Below are 21,444 nucleotides of genomic sequence, written 5' to 3'. Positions count from 1 at the left end.
GTCGAAGTAGTCACACCCCAACTTTCATAAAACATTTAAAAAGTTTGCAAGCTTTGCAGCTACTATTACTTGTTTGTGGTTGAATTGAGGTTTAAGTTTTCTTTCAAAAGCTATATCTCCGGAACGTGTTGGATTTTTATAAATTTGTGTTGGATTTCTTTTGTGTCGGGTGGCTTCCTTATTTCATTGTTTGGTACTGTTAAATGCTTTACACTAGTTTTTTTTGTTAAAGCATTGCTGCTTGCAGCCATAGATGCTCAGGGTTGAGCTTAAGGTTTTACAAATTAGCCTGATTCGACCAAGACAGCTTTTGCAAGAGTATCACACGCTAAGGCCGCACATCCATACCATATAATACACCCACCTCCTCACACAGAGGAATACCAGCGTCCACCCTGACAAATTGCTGATCATCTCCCCCTCCCAATTGTGTTCAGGGCCATAAAATCTCAGTCTAGACAACCCTGTGTGGTAAACAGCATAGTGAATTGTGAACACAAAATATACCATACAGGGGCCTGCAGAGCGGATCAAATCTGCCACCGTACTGCCAACCATATACACACCGCTGTAAACACTTCCAGTGCCTAGTTAAAACAAGAACACCCTAGAAGCACACACTCTACATAGTGCAGTGTGCGACAGGCCCGGACTGGCAATAGTGGGCACCGGGCAATCCCCCGGTGCGCCGCATGGGTGGGGGCCGGTTTTGGGCCCCTGGGGGCCGTTTTTGTTACAGGGCTGTTTTTGCAGCATAACTGCAAAATCGGCCCTGTAACAAAATCGTCCGAAAACCGGCCCCGGCAAAGAGCTCGGCGGCACCTCCAACCCCCCCCCCCTCCCCCTAGTGGGGGGGGGGGGGCGGCCGAGCGATTTGCCAGGGCCGTTGTGGTTCACAGTCCGGCCCTGGTGTGCAACCCATGTCAGTAAGTGTTTCAGCACCCTAAAGTGGGGTAGTAAGCTCTGAATAAATGTTACTATAAATACAGTCTTCCCACTAAGAACCCTTACCTGTGAAAGACTGAGTATGTGCTGGTCTGATTTGGACATGACATAATCCCCCCATTCCAGCTCAAATAAAGCAAATGGGAGATGCTGGGATGGTGCAGGTGGGTCTACACTGGGGCTGAAGCTCTTTTTAGCCTCTCACATTCGATGCATACAGTGTCTTACATGCCTAAGCGCCGCATTCAACTGAAACAAGGCCTCAGTTTCCAAAAATAAGTGTTGGTAGAGACCAGAGTTACCGGTATCTTATACTAAACTACGCCGACAGAAAATATTTAACAGTACCATTGAGTGATCATGGTGTGGATTTTCGGAGGCGACAAGAGTCTGTGCTAAATATCTTGACTTTGATGTTCAGCTTCTCATGATAAAACACAGCTTAAATAAACACAAGTCCACTTCGAAGCTGGAAGTGACTCGGACAATCAGAATCAAAAAATGCCTGCCACTCAGTGCAGGAAATGGAAAATTACACTAGGATCCCATAAAAATTGGGAGGGAAGATGTCGTAATAAAGGGGAGTGGAGTCGCATGGAGATGTAGAACAGAGTCTGGCATTCAGGCATCACCATCCGGACCTGAAATCCTTAACGACACCGCAGACGACTCCAACCATGACCCCCACTTTGAACCGATCGTTTCTTTTATTTAGTAAAAATATAGCCCCAGAGACATTGGCAAAAAGGAAATGTGTTTGTAGATCTAGTGTGGCTTCCTTGCATGCCAAAAAAAGGCTGTGTTTTAAAATACCATGGTTGTATGACGTTACAACGCGGGCTTTTACCCCGCATGCCATTACAACGCAGGGATTACAACAAAAGTCGTTACAACGACTTTCGCTGTAGGGCGCTGGATAGTGGAATAGTTTAATTTTCTGTTCCAACTCCAGCCCACGTTGACAGTAGGGAAGGTGTTGGATAGAAAATTAAACTATTCCCTATTCAACAGCACACTCAAGCAAAAGTCGTTGTAACGACTTTCGTTGTAACCCCTGCGTTGTAATGGCATTGCCGGGTAATCCCCGCGTTGTCATGGCTGTTCCCCATACCATTGGTTGAAAGATTATATGGGGTGCGAGATCTTGGTGTACCTTTCTAGTTCCAGGGTACTATAGCTGTAAGAGAGCTCTAGTGGTTAATGCACTTGCTGGAGTGGTCTGTGTGCACACTGTCTTGTTGCAGGTCTGATTCCTCATCAGATAGCACCTAGAGGTAATGGATCTGTATGTCATTTCGAAAACTCAAGAGGTTGCTCCTTTTATTATGCATGGCTCTCAGAGCTGACAAGATCCTTGTGGGTCACAAGGTTCATTCCTGGTAATGTCGCCGAATGAGTTATGAAGCGGTACCATGCAGCTGCAAGAAAATTGCAGAGTTTAAGTTTACAATCATGCTCTTTTGTCTCCAGTCTTCCCTTAATCCAGGTTGCTTTAAGTAGTAAGAGTTCCTTTAAGAAGTAATAAATATTGGCAACTGCTAAATAAATTGTTATTAGTGAAATTGCTCATTAAAACAGATCTATCTGACTTTCCAACAGTGCATGCGTATCTCTTCCATACTGTGCTTGGAAACATGAACAACAAGCCCCAAACAATAGATTATCTCTTAAGCATGTGTGACGTGACAAGCTGAGTGTGTCTGTTTCCCTAGATAGCACTGGCATCAAGTTAAGCTCCAACGAGCTCAGCACCAGGATTAGATGCAAACAAAAGGAGTGTTGATGGTCCTTTAAGTGAGGCATTAATTTGGTCTTAGCTGGATCTGAAAAGTAAGAGATCTCCCCCCACCCTTTCGCCCCCGCAGGTTGTTGCTCTGAACTCTAAGTACAGTATGGGTGCTGCTCGGTGCTTGAAATGGAGAAATATAAGTGCAAGTACCCTGTACCAGAGTACATGCTTGTTTCTGAGAAGTGCAGGTACTCTCCCATTGAAAGTATTACGTCACTCTTGAGAAGGGCCAGTACTCTCCCATTAAAAGTATTACGTCACTCTTGAGAAGTGCCAGTATTCTCCCTCTCAAAATAAAAAGTGCCCGTACTCCGCATCGGCCCATTTAAAGCACTGGCGCTGCTGGATGTGTCCCGGTGTTGGGAAACTGCTCCTGGGCAAAGTGGATCCAGCTCATTAACTCATGCCGGATCCTGCATCCAACTGTGTGCTGAGACAGCTTCCCGGACAGACACACAGACAGTTCTTGAGCTGCTGTGGGCTGGCATCTTATCACAGCCACACCCAGGTATTTCACAGGTCTTTAAAAGAGCATTTACTTGATAACCAGGCTTCCTTGTTTTTTCACCCCTGCATCTCCACTCTGCCTATTCCTTAAAGTTGCAAATTACTTTTGCTGCTACAGTGTGAGAATGCATTTCCTGAAAAATAGCCTAAGGCTTTCTTTTTGTTGCAGTTTTATACAGCTCGAACTCTACCCGAAGATAGTGAGGCACTTTTGCACGAGTAACAGTTACATTATACAAGGACACATTGCTGGAAGTATTACCCCCCTCCCCCGGATTTTGGCTCTAGTTGCGCCCCGACCTTCACCTATCATCTTATGCAGTATGTTACACCTGACAGTGACTTAAGAACGTAAGTGCACAGAATGGTCACTAGAGGAAAAGTGGGCAGCAGTGTAGTAGGAGTGCCATGGGCCATAATGCAAACAAAAAAAATCGGTCCCATCCCCATGGTGTAGAAAAAAACGACAAGTAGGTTGCAGAGGCCCCCTTTCACCACTGGGCACTGGTGCCACTGCACCTGATGCACTATTGATTGCGCCGCTCATGGACGTAGGCCCTGCCTCTGGCTCAGAAAATAGTCTGTGCTAACATGACATAAGAAGCCTATTGGTAGAGCTCCTGTTCACACAGGAGTAGGTTGGCGCTATTTGTAAGGAACTTTAGTGTTACCACGTGGACAGGCGAGCACCTGCCCTGGCTCAGCACTGTGCTAGCCAGGGTGCTACTCAGGTCTTTTAGTGGGATGGAAAAACTGGGGGTCTCTCAAAGGGGCGTGGTCATAATTACGGGTGTGGCTTAAAAACACTGAAGCTAAAAATCTATGTTAAGCACAGTGTGCCGCCCGACTTACATTTTGCTGTTCCTGTCATTGCGTCCAGATATATGATACAAGTCACATCATATCTACAAGTCAGAACTATTGGCTTTGTCAGTGGTTGCTAGTTGCATAAGATAAATAAGCAGCAACTATGGCTTGTATATAATATTGAAAAAATCTACTGCTTAAAGCCCTGGTGACACTACGACGATGTTGCTTCTCATAAGTTTCAAAAAGAGAAGGGAAATCCAGAGAGACAATTACTCTCTTTAAATCATTTCCCTTATCCTACAAGGCTTACCACACGCAAATGAAGTGCCTGCTGTCAATGCAGTCCGGAAAAAAAAGGACCGCCTGTGCCAGGGCACAAAACAGAGCGGTATAGAGACCCGTTTCGAGGCCCCCTTAAAAAACTGCCGGTGCTCAGACCCGGCCCACTTAAAGCCCTAAGCCAGTTCGCTGCTTGGGACTCTTTGGAAAGTTCGCGTTGGCCCTCTCACGTGGGCGTGGGCCTTCATCCTTCGCATATCTGCCCCCACAGGAAGATAAACGCCCGGCTTCCCACGGCAGTAAAAGTTACTCGGAGGTGAGGGGGCGAGATAAGCGCGCGCATCTGCTGACCTTTAGGACTGTCTGAGCGCGCACTGCTAAAGAATGGAATGGCATGCGAAATGACGTCAGTGCCCCTTCCCTCCGGCAGGCGGCGGCACTCTGGGAATCTACCATTCATTGCCGCGGGCAGGTGTAATCATGCTGTATTTTACAATCTGCGCAAACGCCTGGAGAAATGTGACCTAGCGGAAGGGGCGGGAAACGTTAACTTCATCTTGAGCAAAGGTCAATGGGATGGTGCAACTTCAGGCAATGTACAGAGTTTCTCAGGTGAAAATCGTGAATTTTGAGGCAACCTATTTAACATAAATTAGCTCTGTTTGGGATATACTCAGGGTTAGAATTCAGTCCACTGATGTAGTGGGTAAAATGTCTCCCATACTCAGGGCTTTAGTGGAATGAAAAAAAACTGAGGGGGTCTCATCTCAAAAGGGCGTGGCCAATGTAATCAAGGGCGTGGCTTAAAAACACATATGCTTAAAAGTCTGTGCTTAGCATAGTGTGCCTCCCACTTGTATTTTGCTGTTTCTGTCATTGCATCCAGATATATGATACAAGTAACATCATACCTACAACAAGTCAGGACTATTGGCTTTGCCATAAGATAAATAAGCAGCAACTGTGGCCTGGGTCTAATATTAAAAAAGCTTCCACTTAAAGCCCTGGCGACAGCACGACAATGTTGCTGCCCCCGAGTTTCAAAAAGAGAAAGGACATCCAGAGAGAAAATAACTCTTTAAAGGATTTCCCTTCCCCTACAACACTCCGCTGGCATGACGTCATGCCCTAACTTCTTCACTAGTGAGAAGTGAGCAGTGTGAGCACGCGCGCATCACTACACTACAGTCCGGAAAAAACGGACAGCCTATGCCAGGCCACAAAACAGAGCCCGATAGAGACCAGGGCACTGCCAGATTGCCCTATACCCTGATGCAACCTTTACATAATTCCGTAAAGTGGGTGGGTGGTACACGACCACCATTGACGAGGACTTCAACGACAACCAGGCAACCGAAGGTTGAAAATCAGGAACATAGCAACAAAAAAAAGATAAATCCCCCCCTCCCTCCCACGCACCAGTGATTCATCTTGAACTCTTGGCACAGTGAGACTCATAATACCGCTTTCCACCACTTGGATCAATGCCGCTGTGCTGGGCAAATGTGTGCAATTTGCCAACATTATGAGATGCTTTATAAACATATATGAAATCACACACTATCTTACCCAATAGTGTTCAATGTGTATAGAAAAATGTTTATATGCGTTTCCCCACTCTAATTATCATGCAATAAAATACTGTAAAAAGAAGCACGCTATAAATAGGATAAAAGTCTGAGCCGCCCAGGACCGTATTTAAATCGGAGATATGCCTTACAGTCCCCCCAACGAATTATCTAACCAACCTTTGCCAATTTCAGAAGCTAGAGTGGCATGCCCATTTTTCCAAGCAGCAGCCATCTAGCTCTGTGTCAAACCAGGGGCACCTCCTATTTCAGTGAAGTGATTCCCTTTCATTGCTTGGCCTCTCTGTGGAGATCATTAACAATGGGTTCAGGGCAGGGGGAATTGGAGCATATACCCAGGGAGGTTTTGTACTCTCTTTTTGAGAGTGCTGGAAAACTGGTAAGAACACGGACCCACTTCCTGCCTGAAAGGAACTTGACCACAAAGCATTATACGAAAACATTAGGCCATACCACTCACAGCTACTCAAAATTCACGAACCGAGTTTAAATAGCACAATAAAAACACACACAAAGCAAACATGAACCTTAGAAGTCAGCATCACCACTGAATTGGACTTTCATCAAACACAACAACATCCTACCAGACAAAACCGCCGAGCTGACTCTACACAGGCTTCTGGGAAAATAGATTGCGTTCAAGTGCTCAAAATGCCCTCGGGAAGCTATCTATGGGGGAATGTTCCAGGCAAACTATGTATGCACCTTGCCACCCTCCCACACCATGGACCTCAGGGGAGCTGACGGGAAGGATCAAGAGCATGTGGCCTATGACCTATGCCAACATTAGGCTACTTAATCTGAGACCCTTACCCGGTGGATGATGAAGGCAAATATTTTATCGTGATCATTTGTAAAATGTAAAATCCCCCAAAATCTTCTTTACATAGAACTAGGCAATCCCACCCCCTTGCAAACAACTATTCCCCCATGGCCAAAGGCAGAAAAGACGAAATCTAATACCAACCTACTCCAGAAAGTCTGATACATCACACTAGCACCATGACTACCTTACAAGATCAATACATCTCTGCTTTTGAATTATTAGTCATCCACCTATTCTAGGAAACAGATGCAGGGTCAAAAACAATAGATTCACCTGGTGAGGCGGCAATACCAGCAAGGGATTCCTGATGTTGGAAGGCATCCAGGGGGCAAACACAATAGAGCTAGGACCAGTGGCCATTGAAGTACATTGCAGTGTGTGCACAAGCACACCAGGCTTGTGTTCCTTAGCTAGGGCCTGGGACAGCTTGCCCATTAAATCACAGATATCTGTGAAGAAGTTCGAAACACTTCCTCAAGGGTGCTGAGCGTGAGGTTGGTTTGAGGACATGAGAATGGATTTCAGGCTAATCCGATAGTGGTAAGAATTCGATGAGTTGTCCTTGATGGGGACTTACATCTGAAATTATCTGTACATCTTGCCCCTCATATAGAAGAATCCAAGCACCTGAGCCCATCAGTTTTTTTTATTTCTATACGTAAAAGTATCCATTCCGCTATGATAAGCCTTTAAGTCCATGGAATCCAGCTGGTGAAGATCTTTGGATCTCCGTGCCAAGTCTTGGAACCCATCAATTTCAGGAAATGAAAGGCTCTGCATCTCTGTGCCTAAAGGAAACATCTAAGTCATTACCTCTTATAGACAAAGTTCTCTTTATCCTTATTCCTGGGACTGAGAATTTCCTTTAGGCAAAGTGTGCTGTATCCCTGTTCCTAGCCTTAGAACTTACATATTAATGCAGGTGAAGGGTTCATAAGGCCCATTATTTTCTGCAGTTGAAGAGCTGTATATCACAGGTACCAAGTTTCCGAAACGATCCAGTGGATGCAGATGTATTATCTCCTTTCCAGGTCTCTGGGCCAGGAAATTCCTTTAGGTGAAGGTTCTTCGTACCTTTGTTCTAATCCTGTAAATCCAGACGTCTTTAACTGAAAGCCTTTTGACCTCTGGTTCTAGAATCTGAGATATTAATGCCAAGCCAATCATGGCTGCTTGAAGCTGATGCTCCTCGGTGAACCATCTTACCAGCCTCTGGATCTGCATTCCGCCGCACTGTTATTCCTCCCGGAACAACGATTCAGCTACCGGATTGCAGGTTCATCATTTGAAGATCAATATCGCCTTTCTCCGTTCCGGCTTTGCTGAGAAATGAGTCGTGACTTTCCGTGCCAATGAAGATGCAAAGATGGCGCCCGGTGCTCGGGAAGCTTTGAGAACGCTCCAGAGGCCGAAAGAAGTGCTCCAGGATGCCTATGACCTCAGTCTTTTTCCATCTAGAAACGCCCCCAACCCTCGGCCCAAATCCCAACTTGCGGGCTGACCCCCGGGGAGATTACTGCGTTTGCCCGCACTGCCACTGAGTTACGGGTGCGGCTGGAGGGGGTGGGGCGCATGAACCTGACCTGCTGCATCCCAAAAGACCGGACTTCCACCAGGGCCCAAACCCGTCGCGACTGGAGGAGGAGGGGCACACGAGCCCGACCTGCAGCGTTCCACGAGACCGTACTTTTATTGCAACCCGCACCTGCGGCTGCTTCTGAGTTACGGTTGTGGCGGGAGGGGCACATGAGCCTGACTCGCAGCATCTCATGAGACCGGTCCTTGACTGGGGTCTCAGCTCGAGCATACCTCTGTGATATGATCTGCAGCGACTATGGACGCAGCGGCTGCAGGTACGGAAGTCTGATCTTGCTAGACTATTTACATCTTCCTAGCAGCCCCCGCCGGCAACAAGGGGACCCGGGAGCACATCGTCTTGTATAGCGAGCGGTTGAGGGGCACAGGGGAGAAAGCGCCTTCGATACAGCCACAAGTGCATTCCTGCACACACCACACGTGATGCCTGCAGTAAGCGGGTTGAGGCAAGCCCCTAAGTAAAGTCACTTTTGCAGAGGCTAATAAGAAAAGTAGAGCACCAATGCCCCATTGCACAACAAGCACTCCCCTCTCCTAGAGAATGATTAAGTGGGGACTGGCAGTATGTAACACCATGGACATAACCCTTTACTTGACCTCAAGATGGCTGCCTCAGTGGTCCCGTCCACCCTGTACTACTACTCGGGGACTAAATCTGGACTTCGAACAGAACTCGAATCATGGCCCCCATCTGGCCTACCCATCTAGTCACTGAACCTGCGAACGACTGTGAAGACCTTGCTTTTTGGCCGATGCCGGGTGGAGCTACATGATAGCTATAGAGGAGATGAGCCGCAGACTTCCCCTCTGCCCTCTCCTACTTAGCCGAATTTTGGGCAGACTTTCCCTCGTCTCTCCGTTGTTCTCTCCCTCATACCCCTTGACCCTACCCTTTCCCCTCTACTCTCCTTTTACCCCGTCCTCTTTTAATGTTTTCCCACAGAGACCTAGCGTTCTGGCCGTTGCTCGGTGGAGCTACCTGATAGCTAAAGAGGAGATGGGCTTTGGACTCCCCCCCCCCCCCCCCCCCCCTACCCAGCTGGTCTTCGGGCAGATATTCCTTCATCTCTGTGTCCTATCTTCCCTTATCCCCACTTCCCTGCCCCCTTACCCTTCTTCTCTTCCATGCTCTTTAAATGTTTTTCTAGCAACTGATGTTGCCCGAATCTAATGTACTGTGTAATTTTGTGGAACCTTATGTAAATGTGCTCTGATACCTAAGGGTCTAGCCAGCGCTATATAAAACTCATTAAATAAATAAATGCCTGCAAGCGAAGGGCTGCATGTATCTGTGCTAGGACCAATCCTATGGGTCCATTCAGTCCTTGAGGGGCTAGCTGGGAAGGGTTGGAGTGAGAGGGTGTCCTATAAATCAGCTCATTACCTGCACACACAAGTCCTGGTCCCTGGCCAAGGCACTTTCCAAGAGCAATGAATCCTCCCAAAAATGATAGGACATAAATCTAGTTTCTGAACTTTGCCAAAAATGCAGTCCTCCGCTCCCTCTTTGGATGTACAACCAAGTAAGTAGAACATTACAGACAGAAATAAGAATGAAAAACTTTAAAAACGTAGACAGAAAGAAAAAAATAATCAAAGCAGCATATAATGTAAGAGAAGTAAGGATGAGAGGTTGGTTGAGTACCATGGTGAGAGTTGAGGTTGAGAGAGGTAGAGAACCAAAGTAGTGGAAAGTAAGAGAAAGAAACAATAAGAAAGAGAAACAATAAGAACAGTGCTGCTGGAGGAAGGGAAACAAGAAAAACAAGAGACCCATAATAAAAAAGTGAACTGTTACGCTGCTAGACAAGCATGACAGACTATTGGAATTATATGGTCAAAGGGTTAAAAAAAAGCACTAATGAAGGGGAAAGATCTCCAGGCGGAGATTGCATCAGCCTGGAGAAGGCGCATACAGAAAGCTGAAAGATTAGACTTTTCAGAAATGTGTGCTGATCCACGACCTGATGCCCAGGTCCAATATGAAGAATCCTGAACTGAGCATCTAGAGAAATTTCCTCAGTGGATTGCCAACATCATATAGAAGCACGAAGATTCAAAATAGATGCAGCATGTTATAAAATATATACAAAATAAGTGAGTTATCTCCTGTTACAAAAAATAAGGCGGCTGAAAAAGAAGTAGAATATGCGGTATGCCACTACACAGTGTAATACCGCTATATAATTGTCGAAATATCCACCTGCAAAAACATTGCATCCAGAATATCAGCTGACGCTATATTGTTATGGTATGTAGTTGTAGAATTAAGAGTAGAAAATCTATTTTTAACGCTGTATACATATTCGGGTCAATAGTTCGACCACAATATACAGATATAAAACCCACTAACACTAGTGTACACTTCTAAAACAATACACCATCAAACAGAGACACCAGACGCAATGAAATGCTCCAAGAACAACTTTTAAAAAGACATCAAATGTCTGACAAACTATGAGACATTCAAAGACCAAAAGAAACTATCAGATATTGGAAATATAAACACGTTAAAATGTATTCCCAATTGATTAGATGAGACCACTGAAAGGTCATCGTAAATATTAGACAATACTCTAACATCACTGTAGACTCAAACATTAACAGATGCTTTTGGATCATGAAATATCATCCTGCTATCATTCATTCAAAGACAAAAAGATGCTATAAGACAGACAAACAACAGACACAATCGCCAAGACCACAGACAGTTTCAGAAAATGACATGCAAACACTATCAGACAGTGAAATACCTCAGCACTTCTAAACACTCAAGGACCAGCACAGTCCAGAACTCAGGCACCCAGTGAACATCTTATACAATCAGACACTCAAATAAAGCAACCAATAAACCAAAAACTAGCTAGGAGGTACTAGATAACCAATGAGCCAAACACACGTGTGCAGTCAAAGAACACCTTGTATAATTATATTACAAGCATCCAAAAAGCTAAGAGCACAAGGATGCAAATGCATTGATCGACAATTGAAGAATTTATAAGCAACTGCACGGACCCTGAAGTACCGTTTCTTAACCAAGGTTGTAGCACGCTCTCTGTTAAGTAGGAGCCCACGGGCCCAACCATCTACCGTCAAGGCTGCCCCTAATTGAAGGTGGCATTTTGGTGCCCTAATCCCCACATCACTTTCTAGTGCTGAAGAAGACCCCACAGTAAGGTGTAACTCAACCTACAATAACCAAGGGTCGAAACGTCAACTTTCTTTTGCAAGACCTACCCACAATCAACAGATCATTGTCACTGTGTTTTATTATATGGGATAGGATTATACAAATGTTAAATATGTATGGGGCTACAAGCATGGGCGGTATGGGCAGCTGCCCAGGGCCTCGCGCTCAGGGGGCCCCCTGCCGGCCCCGCAGAGTAGAGAAAAGCGCACTCGCGCAGGCAGTAAGGCACTTAGAGGGGCCTCACATCTTCCCTTTCGCCCGGGGCCTCAGAAGGCCTAGGACCGGCTCTGTGGGGCTATAACAAAATGCCCATGTGATGTCAACCAAAAAATGTTTTGTGGGACCGCCTCTGACTTCTGGAACTACTTCACACAACCCCGATCCTCACAAATCACTGACCACTGCCCTTCCCCCTACCATTTTTTCGCCTCACTTTGGGCACGTTTATCTATATAGAGTATATGTATACATAAAATATATATAAATGAGGATGTGAATAAATAACATCACTCATTAAAATTGTGTTATTAGTTATATGTACATGAGTTTCAAGTATTTTTGTATGCACTGAGAAACACATAGACTGAGACCCCTACCTATGCAACATCTTCGGGATAACAGCACGTTATAAAGTGATATAATAAAATATTCTTTAAAAAACCCTAATACAAAGTTAAAATTATTTAAAATCACTACACATTTCAACTAATTTTCTCTAAGGTAACTTTTAGTTTATTTCATATAGTTCCACACTGCAATCGCTATGTCAAGATTTGGCATTTCTGAACAGACGAACAGACACCCACCACGGTTAGGACGGTCCGAAAGTCTATACAATGCCTGAATTCACCATTGATCGGTGCCAGCAAGCCAAGGCATCACTGAGCTGAAAGTAACTGTCTCCAATTGGGACTGGGAAGAAAAGGACACAGGGAAGCAAAAAACTCAGGTATGATGTAGTCAGGATAGCGCTGCGGGGGGACGTCTCTAGGCACCTGAGCCAGGACGCTCTGACCAACAGCAAGTTCTAGGTCAGAGAAAAGAACCGCTTCTGGAAATAAAGTGATGTGCTTATGTATGCGGCTCACAACTCAACTAAACCGCCCCTTGTGGGGAAAACAGCACTTCCAGGGCTTTTAATGTGACTCGTGTCCTGTAATTAGCTTCTCCAATGAAAGGGTGGAGCCTGGGGCCCGCCCCTTCGGGGTTCGCAGAGACGCAGTCAGTCTGTTATAGAGGGTTAACTGGAGCCGGGGTTGCGTGGCTCAGAATTGAGGGGGCGGTTATGAGGAGTTACTGACTGGCTCTTCTACGGCAGTACAGAACAAAATTCAAACTGCATGGTGCAGAGTGCGGCTACCCATGTAGTGAGCGCCTCGACGCCCCACATGGGGTAGTAAGCGCCAGTAAATGTTGCAATACAATACAGCCCTGTTTCTTTTCACACCAATGCCACGAAATATGTAGCACAGCTAAGAGTGCGAGGTGAGTGCGTGAGGGGAGAGGGAGAAAAGAAACTCGCAGGTCAGAGTCCGATGAGTGGGTGAGGAGCGGATCAGTCTGAAGGCGGGAGAAAGCGGGTGGTGAAGAAATGTGAGTGGGATGAAAAGTGAAAGTGAAAATGAAAGGTTGGTCAGTGAAAAGTGAGATTGTGCAAGACAGGGGAGAGAAGAACGGGGCAAATCGATGCAGAGAGGACACAGAAGCAGTGCCAAGAAATAAAATCAAATGCCATCCTAAATTAACTTGTTTTATATGGTACCAGTACCACAGGTTTTGTCGTTTCAATGTGCTATAAAACACTGTTATGATTATTACCCAATGTAATGGTCCTCAAAGTGTCGACCTGGGAAGCATAAAAGAGTGAAGTGGCCCTATCAAGATTCGAACTTGTGACCTATAGTTCACAAGCAGGTATCAGCCCCACTGCTTAAACTACTGATCCACCTTGTTAAAGTGAATGCTATTTAAACGGTGAAAAAATATAATTAAAAAAAACGAGCAAATTGGAGAGGTGCAGAGACAGAAGGGGACATAAAAACTATAACAACTCAAGAAACATAGGGAAAGGAGTAAAGAGACTTAAGGGAGAGAGACCTAAGAAAAGAACGGAGAGACGAGAACAGACATTTATCATTTTTCGCAGTTTTATATAGCGTATTGATTTACTTTACAGGTGCACTAGTTACAGAGGCGCAACTAGAGCCAAATTTCGGGGGGGGGGGGCGCTAAGAAAAAATTCCGGGGGGTGGTGCTGAACCTTTAATCAGTAGGCAGAGTGGAGCTGCAGGGGCTCTTAAAAGGGGTGAAACAACTGCAAGGCCTAATTAACATGCAAATGGTCTTTAAAAGACCTGTGAAACGTTCGGGTGCGGCTCTGTGTGTGCCCGGGATCTGTCTCATCCCGGGCTGCCACACACGACGGGGGGGCTGAAGCCCGGTGAGTCCAATGGGTGTTGCGAGACTGACTAGTTACATCAAACACAGGGATATTGAGTCATTTGCCCAGAATCAAAGGATGCCGCGCCGACGCCGGGACTTGGAGCTGGTTTTCCCAGTTGCAAAGTCGGCAGCTCTCTCTGTAACCCACACCCTCTACTCCCGGGATAACAAATGCCGAAGTAAGTCAAGTGTGGTGGATGCATGCACAGAGCAGGCGAAAGGGGCTACGGTGGCGATAGAGAACATATGGGCAGGAAGGAGATACAGAGGGGGTAAAACAAGGGAGAGGAAAGTGTTGCTATGGGTAACTGAAAGAGAGAAGAGGAGGTGAGGCATGGGGAGGAAAAGGGAGATTTTAAAAGGAGGGGAGTTGGAGAGAAGAAAAAAAGGAGGAAGAGAAAAATCTGGAGATGAGTGAAGAGACGAGAGACTAGTAGACCTGAAAAGAAGAGAGGTGTGGAACTTGGAAGGAAAGAGGACACAGAAGGTGGAGAGAGATGCAATTTAGAGAGAGAGGGAGAAACAAAGAAAGGAAACAGGAGTCAGGAAGATGGACTACAGGACGTAGAGATGAAGAGAAGAAAAGAGGAGAAATGTGTATAAGTGTGAGGGAAGATGGAGTGAGACGAAGAAAGAGGATATCGGGAAGAAAAGAGAAAGTTTAATAAAGCTGGTGACTGCGGAGCTGCCCTCAACTACGTTCTGCATCATCTGGCTATGCGGATCGAGGTGACAGCGCCCCTTTCCCACATACCTATGCCGAGGAAGCCTCACCTGAGTCCGCCGCTCCTGCCTCCGTGAGGGCCTCTCTTTCCCAGCTCAGAGGCTGCGCCGGGTCTCCTCAGCACCCCTCTCACACTCCCGGCTCACCCAGCCACTCGCCTGTTCTCTCCGCCGAGATGCCCTCTTCACTGGGCAGGTGATGGGCGCTTAGTCACAGGTCCGCGCCCACGGGAGCGCCGCGAGGCGCTGCAGCCCTGGGGGCGCTGCACCTGTCCCGTCGGCCCCTCCTCCAAGGCACAAAAATGGAAGAATAAGAATAAATAATAAAAGTACACCCGAGATCAAATCAAAGCCACGCAGCGGCGTTCAAAGAAATCCCGAACAAGTTAAGTGAATCCTGTTAGTGTCAGGGTCCAGTCTCTCCGGAAGGTGGGGCGCGACACCGGAGCATGGCACCAAGAAAGGAGTTTAGTCTCTGCACAGCACGGACCACCGTCTCCTCAGCACTGTGGATGCCACAGCGCGGGCACAGCGAGCCACAGAGATGGCAAGTGAAAGCCCAGGGGAGGGAGGTGCATGGGGGCGGGGCCTACGTCTAGGGCGGAGAGGGCAAACCTCCCGCCCCCGCCCAAGAAAAGCGAGAGCAGGGGCAGAAAGTGAAATAAAAATAAAGGCAGCGTGCAAGGTGAGCGGCGGGCCTGCTCCTGAACGAGGCTGGGGTTGAGTGGCGTCCGGGGACCGGAGGAGGGGGAGGGAGGAGAAATAGTTACTTTCACACAGGGCGGAGAAGAGGGGAGGAGACCGGAATGCTTTTTCTTTTTCCAGGAGCTGAATAGCTTCCCCGCCAGGAGATTTAATCTATCTTTCAATCAGAATGATTTTCCTCCCAGGCTCTCTCTCTGTCCCTGACCCGCTTCAAGTTGGCCTATCTTTACCTCCCTGACTTTCTCTCTCACCCATGTTGCTCCCTGACTCAACTAACTTCTTTCACTAGCTCCACCTTCCACCATATTTGCTTTTTCCTCTTATTCGTCCTACGCTCTTGCAACCATTCCCGTCCTTTCTCCTTTCCTGCTGTCTTTCAACTTTGTCTCTTTTCCCGTTCCTGTGTCGTCATTACTCACCCTATCTTTCACTGGCCCCCTTCTTTCCAACCAAGCATTTCCTAATGCTTCTACCCTCAACTCGTGACACTCTCTCTCATCGTAAAACTGCCCTGCCAAAATTTCCTTCTGCACGTCTTTTATCTATGTCTTCAATCTTGTACTGCACTCTCCCGTCCCCATCGCGCTCTAGCACCCCCCCCCCCCCCTCTTGTGTCTCAAACAAGTGGACGTGAAAAGAGGGATAGTCACATCGAAAGATTCCAGCTGATGTGTGCACTTCACATGACAATGGCAAAGTGTGCCCCTCGCGCGCACACATTCGATCCTCGCGAGTCGCGACCCCTACTTCAGGCTTCTTGTCCGCGTCGCCACGGGATGATGCAACACCCCCGCCCTCTGTCTCCACACATCGCAGGTGCCACCAGGCGGCCTCGCTTTGGCGGTAAACTATTCTCTGCCAGGGCTGCCAAACTTTAGAAGAGTTTCTTTGTGCTCTTCATTAGAGTTCCTTATTGTTACATTTCTGGAAAGCCTCGAAAACCTACCTGGCTTTTTAAGAGCAAAGTCTCTTTCCTGTCATTCTGAGTTCTGCTTAGCACCGCTACACCTCTCGAGGTATTTGTTGCACTTAAGACATTGCATAACACACCATAACTCTCCCGAGTATAAAAAGGAAGCTTTAAAGGAAGCTTTACTATTGGCTAGATCATTCATGTCTCCCTCAGTCAAAGATCGTGTCTTTTTGCCACCACTTCCTTGATTTATGTCCTGGTCCCCATGCATGTGCTTAATTTGAGCCGGGGTTACTGGTGCTCGGCACCAGCAATTGATTGTCAACACCGGTACTTATGGCAGTCTGCCACATGGTGGCGGTATCTTCCTAAATTAGTGCAATAATGGTTTATTATTAATACAATGTACATACAAAATAACGAATACATTCTCCACCCACCCCCAAGCCACTCTTATAGCTTTGGGGGCCTGGAATAGTCTGAATTGTCAAACTTGTAGGAGGGTGATGGTTTGTACTGTCATCATCATCATAACAAACTTTATTCGATCAATCAAAATAGACCATAAAAGTACAAAGAAAGGAAACATATTACAATAAAATAAATAGATAACGTTATAATTTCCAGTACATAATGAGTTAGTACTGTCATTTGCATTACTGGCAGGGGCAATGGGTGGAAAAAGCTGCAGTGGCCTTCTGAAAAGTGCCCTGGCATTTTTTTTAAAAACAAATTTAGCACTGACATGGCTCCATCTGTTATCGTGGTCAAGTCTCCTTTTACCGCACTAGCTTGGTTACACTTGTTTACGGTTTTTTGTATGTTAAGTCTGCATTTATGTGTTAACATTTCTGGTCATTTGGACAGTGCCAGCCGACCATTGGAGTCAATAAAACACCAGTTTCATACACAAGTCACTGCACATGCAATCACATGTTTGCAAAACCCCTTTCTTACATATGGCCTGGTATTGCAGAGTCCCCTCAAAAAGTAATGGTCAGTAGTGACTGCCCCCATGTGATCCCTCATAAAACATCCAACACAATTATGTTTTGGATCAGGAGTAGGAAACCCCGGCCGTATTTATTAAAATTAATAAAAAACATAATTCTAAATGATTTTTAAAAAATTAATTAATAAGAAAACACCAACATGTTCACTCACATATGTCATGCAAATTTTGACATGATTTATGGCTATCCTTAATATGAATCTAATACATAACCATACCTAACTGGAACATGCCCGTTTGTTTTCTGCGTATCCTGTATGAGCCTCCACTCATCGTCCAGATCGACAGCTCCCCAGCCTCCCACACAAGAATACAAAACTTCCTGAAATTTATCGCCAACTGGATGACGGCCAATTCCCTCAAAATCAACCCTGATAAGACTGAGGTACTGGCCATCACCACCAACTCTAATGCCTGGAGCAACCTTTTCTGGCGTCGGGAATTGGGCACCGACCCGGAACCGGCAGTGGTTGTAAAGAGCCTAGGCATCAAAGCTTATGCCAAACTATCTATGACCCAGCAAGTGTCTGCAGTAGTGGGAACATGTGTCGGCCTGATGAGACAGCTACGGAAGCTTGCACCTCTCCTGACTTTTGCCACTCTCTAACTGGCCATGTCGGCCATGATAGTGTCACGTATTGTCTACGGAAACGCCCAGTACATCGGTCTCTCGGAAAAGCTACTAGCTAGACTTCAGGTCATCATGAATGATGCTGCCAGACTAATCTTCAGACTGCCTAGAAGGGCCCATGCCACCCCTCTCCTACGTCAGCTGCACTGGCTCCCAGTCAAGCAGAGAACTAAGTTCAAGGGCCTCTGTATTGCACACAAAGCCATTTATGGTCGAGCCCCCACCTACATTAAAGATCGTTTAAACCTTTATACCTCAACAGCGTGCTACGATCCTCAGAGGCCTGCCTGTTGGTATGTCCTTGTTTCACCTCTAAAGGGGGAAGAGCTTTCTCTACCTCTATCCCCACACTCTGGAACAAATTGCCGAAGAAACTGCGCAAGGAGCATGCCCTTCTCCCTTTTAGGAAGAAGTTAAAAACAGTTCTCTTTTCAGAAGCTTGGGACCTTCCCTAAATCTACTACATCCCCAGGCCAGGACGTGCCTCTCTCTCCTGACAGCGCTTAGAGACCTGACGGTGATAACACGCTCTTTAAATGCGAATTACATTACATTACATGCAAGGTCCTGATTGCTCCCCACTAATTACCAGAGTGACCTTGCGCAGGAGGCCTGTGTGCCCAACCGATTCTTTCGAGGGCACCCCTATGCCCTTCCAACCTAACTTCCCAGGGGTGATGTTATGCCATGTTGGCGCCCAATGCGCCTGCACAGTGGTAGGCCCAAGTTGCCTACCGGAAGCGGAACTCCCTACCCCCTGCACCCTTCAGCCAAACGGCAGCGAGCGCCCCCTGGAGTGTGGTGAGGAACCACTGTTCCCCCCCAGGCGTCCCCGTTAACCAATGGGATGCCTACTAAGAGGTAAAATGAGTCGATTTAATCAGGACCTTACCGCAGACCAAAGATACTCAGACATAAATACGACAATCAATAAAATACTTTACAAAAACGTCAATTAATGTTTACATTTTTGCTGTGAAAGGAAAAAATTAATCACACACAACATTCCATATTAACAAATGCCATTTGTTTCAAGACAACCTGCCCAGATTCGGACCACATTGACCCTAGCAAAAATGCCTAATAAAATTAATTCCTAACAAACTCCTTAGCTTCAGGGATGGCGGGTATGATCGTGTGGCGCGAAACATCAGCATGATTTTCCCACTCAATGTAATCCTTCCATACTCATAGTACACCCTAACCTTTACATGAAGCAACCTGTTGAACAGCAGCACTAGGCTGCTGTTTGGTTTACAAAGCACTAATATTCATAAATATATAAAATAAACAGCAAGCATGTATTTACAGTTGAAATGAAGTGAAAAAAAGAAGCACAGAAGGTGTCATCACCACTCAACTTTAGGAACACCTTCAATTCTGGAGACATCTTGCAACAAAGTGTAAAAAATCCTTTCAAAATAGTTTATTTCATTAATATGCAGACACGTTACAGTAATTCTTTTTAAAATCGACCTCCAATCTGGGGAACTGGGTCAGAGTCTCGGCAATGATGCTGAACATCCTTTGATTCTGGGCAAATCACTTAATCTCCCTGTGCCTAACAAAAATGAATGTGTCATTTAATGTAACTGGTGCTATGTAGTACAGCGCTCTGATACACGATTCGGGTCAAGTTCACGCTATATAAAACTCTGTAACACAAAAAAAAGTGCAGTTTTCAAACATGAATTTAGAAAGATTCTTGCCTCCTGTCACACTGACAACAATGCCAATTGTGAACCAAGAGGCATGCCAGTAGTTATGTGCACCCTCTGTCGGTCCTGGGTTGCTGTTATACATGGACAACATTATAGTTTATTAAATCAAACACAAGAAGGTTTTGTTCGACACACGTCCTAAAGTCCAGTATTTCGAGGTCTTCTTATATGTGAAAATGAAGAAAAAAGAGGCAAAGTAAAATACAACAGTAGCCTAGGATCACACAGTTTGGTCAAGTGGGAAAGCCGGGATTTATTCCAGGTACAACTTAACCACTATGGGGCAGATTTACAATCCCTTGCGCCTCTTTTGCCCCGCCGTTGCATCACTTTTGTGACGCAGCGGCAGCCCAAATGGTGCGCAATGGTGCGGGCTATTTACAACGTGACGCATCTGGGAGATGCGTCACGTTGTAAAGCCCTGCGCCTTAAGGAGGCGTTCCATGCAAATACAACAGGTGATGGACCGAATGTGGATCAATGTCACACACTCACCCCAGTCCAAAGATCTGGGCCCAAATCCATCGTTTTTTTGCACTCCACACCACCCTGGGTTAGACAATGGCGATATGCAAATCAGCTCTGACCCTGTGCCCCATGGGAACAGTCCAGTCCGAACTACAAAAGCCATGTCCTTCCCAGAACGGAATCAAGCATCCGAGGACCGGACCGGTTTCGAGGTAACACCTCTCATCAGCCCGGCTAGCTTGACTCCAGTGGTGTGGAGTGCCTGGGACCCACGTCTGGGCATCCCCAGCGCACTTAGGGCGGAATATGCAAATACAACAGGTGATGGACCGAATGTGGATCAATGTCACACACTCACCCCAGTCCAAAGATCTGGGCCCAAATCCATCGTTTTTTTGCACTCCACACCACCCTGGGTTAGATAATGGCGATATGCAAATCAGCTCTGACCCTGTGCCCCATGGGAACAGTCCAGTCCGAACTACAAAAGCCATGTCCTTCCCAGAACGGAATCAAGCATCCGAGGACCGGACCGGTTTCGAGGTAACACCTCTCATCAGCCCGGCTAGCTTGACTCCAGTGGTGTGGAGTGCCTGGGACCCACGTCTGGGCATCCCCAGCGCACTTAGGGCGGAATATGCAAATACAACAGGTGATGGACCGAATGTGGATCAATGTCACACACTCACCCCAGTCCAAAGATCTGGGCCCAAATCCATCGTTTTTTTGCACTCCACACCACCCTGGGTTAGACAATGGCGATATGCAAATCAGCTCTGACCCTGTGCCCCATGGGAACAGTCCAGTCCGAACTACAAAAGCCATGTCCTTCCCAGAACGGAATCAAGCATCCGAGGACCGGACCGGTTTCGAGGTAACACCTCTCATCAGCCCGGCTAGCTTGACTCCAGTGGTGTGGAGTGCCTGGGACCCACGTCTGGGCATCCCCAGTGCACTTAGGGCGGAATATGCAAATACAACAGGTGATGGACCGAATGTGGATCAATGTCACACACTCACCCCAGTCCAAAGATCTGGGCCCAAATCCATCGTTTTTTTGCACTCCACACCACCCTGGGTTAGACAATGGCGATATGCAAATCAGCTCTGACCCTGTGCCCCATGGGAACAGTCCAGTCCGAACTACAAAAGCCATGTCCTTCCCAGAACGGAATCAAGCATCCGAGGACCGGACCGGTTTCGAGGTAACACCTCTCATCAGCCCGGCTAGCTTGACTCCAGTGGTGTGGAGTGCCTGGGACCCACGTCTGGGCATCCCCAGCGCACTTAGGGCGGAA

The 21,444-nt window shown here is 46.7% G+C and overlaps 1 protein-coding gene across 2 annotated transcripts in view; it reads right to left on the bottom strand.

Moving 5' to 3' along the window:
• Positions 1–21,444, bottom strand: part of LOC147692604 (semaphorin-3B-like) — a 525,181-nt gene that overhangs the window by 196,607 nt on the left and 307,130 nt on the right. Inside the window, exon 1 of one of the 2 annotated variants that reach the window (XM_086938808.1) lies at positions 14,748–15,393. The exons of the other annotated variant lie outside the window; for it this stretch is intronic. The gene's annotated coding sequence lies outside the window, so the exon portion shown is untranslated. Of the gene's footprint in view, positions 1–14,747; positions 15,394–21,444 lie in introns of those variants that run through there. 2 annotated transcript variants of the gene reach the window in all.

Source organism: Lissotriton vulgaris, chromosome 9 (assembly GCF_964263255.1).
Source record: "Lissotriton vulgaris chromosome 9, aLisVul1.2, whole genome shotgun sequence".
In the NCBI taxonomy this organism is placed as follows: Eukaryota; Metazoa; Chordata; class Amphibia; order Caudata; family Salamandridae; genus Lissotriton; species Lissotriton vulgaris.
The sequence above is the reverse complement of the archived record's forward strand: the minus strand, read 5'-3'. Positions and strand labels throughout refer to the sequence as shown.